This window comes from Diceros bicornis, chromosome X, assembly GCF_020826845.1.
Source record: "Diceros bicornis minor isolate mBicDic1 chromosome X, mDicBic1.mat.cur, whole genome shotgun sequence".
In the NCBI taxonomy this organism is placed as follows: domain Eukaryota; kingdom Metazoa; phylum Chordata; class Mammalia; order Perissodactyla; family Rhinocerotidae; genus Diceros; species Diceros bicornis.
In genome coordinates this window covers 104,725,675-104,731,112 of record NC_080781.1, presented here as the reverse complement: position 1 = coordinate 104,731,112, position 5,438 = coordinate 104,725,675, and the positions used below count along the sequence as shown (strand labels likewise).

General features: G+C 36.9%; 1 pseudogene; it reads left to right on the top strand.

The window, feature by feature from the left end:
• Positions 1–1,230: 1,230 nt before the first annotated feature.
• LOC131400572 (dnaJ homolog subfamily B member 6-like) lies at positions 1,231–4,691 on the top strand (annotated as a pseudogene).
• Positions 4,692–5,438: the final 747 nt, after the last annotated feature.

The window sequence follows — 5,438 nt, the reverse complement described above, 5'->3', positions numbered from 1 at the left end:
CAGTTATCCAATGCTCAACAAGAGAAAGAATGCTTGATTTGGTCAACTGGCACTGTTTCTATAATCGTTATAAGAATCACTAATACTTATTGATCATCTGATGTTTTTAGGTTCTGGCTAAGCACTATTTATGTGTACTATCTCATTTAATTTTCACAACAATGGACAAGACAGTTCTCTCTTTTTTCCAGATAGGAAAACAGACATTTAGATCAAGTGACTTATCTATTTTCACATAGTCACCAATATTTGGTAGTATCAGGATTTGAGCCCAAGACTTCTGACTCCAGAGCCCATACTCTTAACCAGTACATTCTGCTAGTCTGTCAGCTAAGAGCAAAAATTGAGTTACTTCTGGATGCAGCACATTCCAGTGAGGAACAATAAAATACATCTAAGACAGCCACTTTATTTTCAAGCTTGTAATACAATTAGGTACACATGACACAGACATTAGAAAGGCTGAAAAAATGTTTACAGTGCACAAGAGAGCACAAATGAACATACTCACAAGCGCATGAGCCCCGAGAAGAGCTGAAATGAAAAAGCGACAGGAGCAAGAGTTGAGCTGACAAGCACGTGCTAACAGTATGAGTTGTTTAAAGATGGGATAAGTTGGCTCAGGAAGTAGTAAATTCTCATCATGCAGGGGACTTCCCTCACAGGCTGGATGAACAAAGACTTGGTGAGTCAAATTGGGTTGTTTTAAATGGCATTTAAAATCCCTCAAACCCTGAGATTCTGTGATTTAGTCAACTTAGTTTCAATACCTACTATGTGCCAAGTACTACAATAAGCTCCTCTCACAAAGGGGAATAAGGCATACCCTCAAGGAGTCCATGGTCTAGTGGGGCACATAGCACAAGCCCAGAAATGTAGAATGAAGTGCAATAAGTGCTCATATGGCATGGCAATGAAAAAGTTCTACACCTAACCCAAACTGGGAAGAGGAATTAAAAAGGAAAATCGAGGGGCCAGCCCCGTGGCTTAGCGGTTAAGTGTGCATGCTCCACTACTGGCGGCCCAGGTTTGGATCCCGTGCGTGCACTGATGCACCGCTTCTCCAGCCATGCTGAGGCGGAGTCCCACATACAGCAACTAGAAGGATGTGCAACTATGACATACAACTATCTATCTACTGGGGCTTTGGGGAAAAAAAAGGAGGAGGATTGGCAATAGATGTTAGCTCAGGGCTGGTCTTCCTCAGCAAAAAGAGGAGGATTAGCATGGATGTTAGCTCAGGGCTAATCTTTCTCACAAAAAAAAAAAAAAAGAAAATTGATGTTTCTTAGAGGTGATGCCTAAACTAACCCTTGAAGGAAAAGTAAAAATTAGCCAAGTGTTCCAGTTATCTATTGCAATGCAATAAACTATCTCTAAAACTTAAATATTTTATTAGCTCTCATAATTTGGGTACTCACTTAGCAGCTGGGCTGGTTGGTAGGATGCAAGACAGTTTCACTCACATGCCTGGTACCTTGGAGGAGATAGCTTTAAAGACTGGTCTCAGCTAGAACCCTCCTTCTCTCCATGAAGTCTCTCGGCTTCTCTACACAAGCCCTTCAGCAGGGTAGGTGGATTCTTACAAAGTGTCTTAGGGCTCCAAGAATGAGTGCCCCAAGAGATCAAGGTGGAGGCTGCAAGGCTTCTTATAACTTAGCCTTAGAAGTCAGGCAATATTACATCAAACACAATTTATTGGTTACACATGGATCAGTGTGGGAGGGGACACACAAGTGTGTAAATACCAGGGAGGTGTGGTTTATTGGAGTCCATCATGGAGACTGGTTACCACACCAGGCTAAGAGGTTTGGGAGATTGGGAGGGTAGTTTTCAGCTAGAAGGAATATCATGCACAAAGGGAATGAGGCATATAAGAATAAATCCTGTGAAACACCAGGCAAGGCCCCACTGCACCTCCTTCCTGCCAGCTCCCGTGTCCTGAGCCCCATGAAGATGACCCTAGAACCAGAAACAAAGACTCCTTCCAAAACATTTAAAACATGGTGGCCTACTATGAAGTTCTAGGCATGCAGAGACATGCCTCAGCTGAGGGTATTAGAAAGGCATATCGGAAACCAGCACTGAAGTGGCATCCAGATAAAAATCCTGAGAATAAAGAAGTGGAGAGAAAACTCAAACAAGTAGCTGAGGCATATGAGGTGTTATCCAATACTAAAAAATGGAACATCAATGGCAAGTATGGCAAAGAAGGATTAAATGGTGGAGATGGAGGTGGAAGTCATTTTGACAGTCAGTTTGAGTTTGACTTTACATTCCATGACCCAGGTGATGTCTTCAGGGAATTTTTTGATGGAAAAGAACTGTTTTCATTCAACTTTTTCAAAGATCCACTTGGGGACTTTTGGGGACTCAAAGGGGCCCCCATGGAAGCAGAAACCAAGGCACAGAGTCATTTTTTCTGCCTTCAGTGGATTTCCATCTTTAGTTGGGAGATTTTCTTCTTTTGATACAGCATTTACTTCCTTTGGTTCACTAGGTCACAGGGGCCTCACTTCATTTTCTTCCACATCATTCGGTGGTAGTGAGATGGGCAACTTCAAATCTACATTAACTTCCACTACAGCAGTTAATGGCAGAAAAATCACTACAAAGAGAATTATCAAGAATGGTAAAAAAAAAAAAAAAAAAAAAAGTAGACATTGAAGAAGATGGCCAGTTAAAGTCCTTAAGGCTGAATGGTAAAGAGCAGTTGCTATTCTTGGATAGCAAGTAATTCGCCACATCCATTTTATAGAAATGTTATGTTACCTATAACAAGCACCATTTGAGGATTTACAGGAACATTTTGTTGAAGATTTCAAGCAAACTTGACTTTTAGTATAACTGTACCTAATCTAAAGTATAAACAGCTCATCAGAGCCCCTATTTGCTGTAGATGTTGAGTTTATTGTTGGGATTACATATTAGGACCATATTTTTGTCTTTAAAATTGTTGTAAATCTTTGTATGCAGCTTGCTTTTTTATTAAATGTAATCCAAGGTAGCCATGACTCTCTTGTACACTAACACCAGGACAAACCTGTTGTTACGTTGTGTTTGAACCAAGAGCCAAGTAACTTCAGCCTGCTGTGAAGTTAACATTGCCGGATGAATATTCCACAAAAATAATTTTAATTTTTTCAATATTTAGTAGTGAAAGATATTAATGCATTAATGATAATACAATTTTGGTTTAATATAAATTGAGGATATTTTCTAGTTGTGCATGAATGCTGGCAACTTAGTAAGTTTTGACAATTGTATAAATATGTAATGTTAAGTTTAGGTTTTAAAAAGTAAAGCTGGTAAACTGAGTCTCTGTCATTTGCAAAAAAAAAAAAAACACGAAAAGAAATGTGAATGTGTTTGGTGCATTTAAAAAATCCTGAGAAACACCAAATCAGGATCAGGAAGCAGAGTAGTGTTGTGGTTAAGGGTGCAGGCTCTACAGTCAGACTCTAGAGCCAGTTATTCCCCAGTACAGATTTTGTATCCTAGAACTGAGCTGTCCAAGGTTATAAATTAAATTAATTAAATTTGTTAAATTAAGAATGTAGTTCTGCCGTCTCACCTCAATCATACTAGGCACATTTCAAGTGCTCAATAGCCACATATGGCTAGTGGCTACCACACTGGACAATGCAAATATAGAACATCTCCATCATCACAGAAAGTTCTATTGGACAGCAATGTGCTTGACTTTCTTTTAATAGACTACTATTTAACTAACTTTCTACATTAACTCTCTAGTCCCATTGCAAAACATATCAACTGATGCCCACGACGTACTGAAACTCATGGGTAACCACACATTTCTTCACCCACCAGTTTAACTGTTTGCTTATAAAAAGTCAGTTGTGTTTGTTCTCAAATCTGTATATTCCAGTTTACTTATTTTGTAGTTGCGTAATTTAGTTAAATTTGTCAGCAGATAAAGTATGTATGGGAAAAGTCTTACTTACATGCAAATTAAGTTGAATGCCTTATTAAGAACTAATAAAGACAAGTTGTTTAAAATTTATAGGCTGTAGAATTAGGCATAGGATAGAGAATTATAAAATATTAGAAGTAAAAACATCTAGAATTCTATACTCAGCTCACTTCAAGAGGGTCTTTAAGTATTTACTCCACTTTAAAGAACTTGAAACTGAAAAGTCTTAGACAATACAATTATGGGTGTGATTTATGAAAGATGAAGCTGAACTCCAATAAATAGAAACATTTATAAAATTATGGATAAATAAACACATGATATCTTAAGTTAATATGTATCTAGAGATACAATCAGACATTTTATGCTTCCTAATGGAAGAAAACACCTCATATAAAGTAAGCCCTGAAAAAAAAAATCAAACCTCTAGATCCAATCAAGTTTCTAGATCCAATTACCACTTTATAGGAAATACAAGGACAAAGGAACTTGTTAAACTATACCACGGGAATGCAATCAGCAAAGTCCATACTGTGGGAAACTCTACAAGAAAAATGACCTAGTTTCTTAAACATGTTGTAAAGAGAAAGAAGAGAGATGGAGTGGTAACTGATAGATTAAAAGAGATTTAAAAAATAGAGCAACCAATCACAATGCATAGACCTTATTTGGATCCTAATTCATACATAGTGTAAAAAATATTTAACATTTATGAGACAATTGGAAATTTGTACAATGACAGGTTATTTGATGTTGTTAAGGGAATTACTATCAATGTTATAGATGAAATAATTGTATTGTCATTATGTTAAAAAAAGAGTCCTGTTCTTTAGGTGATACATACCAAAATATTTACAGATGAAATGATATGATGACTGGGACTTGCTTAAATGTACTACGGGAGAGAGGTAGTGGATGAAAGTATGGATGAAGCATGATGGATTGATTATTTTTAAGGCTGGGTATTGTGTACATAGAGATCCATTATACTATTCTGTCTAATTTGTGTACATTCTAAATTCTCCATAACACAAACTTTTTAAAAGATAAAATAATGAATCATTGTTCTCACAAATTTTTTTTCTAATGAGACCACGTTCAATAGCATCAGATGAGGAAAATAAAAACAAAGTAATATAATAAAGATTAAGAAAGTTCTAATTATTTTCCATAATGCCCCTCCTTAATATCAAATCAAATTAAAAGAAAATTATGTCCCTTCTTTAAACACAGGCTTCAAGCCATTACAGTCTGCCTATTGGGTATTCAGCACTGATTCTGAAATCAGCACTGATTCTAATCCCTGGTTTGCCACTAACTAATTGCATTACCCTTGGACAAAGTACTTAATGTTTATAAACCTCAGTTTCCTCATCTGTAAAGTAGGAGTAAGAATAAAAGTACCTACATCGTAAGGTCATTGTGAAGATTCAGTAAGATAATCCAATGTAACACGTTTAGCTTGTTTGCAATGAAGCCCACATTGGGAACTAATAAGAGAATA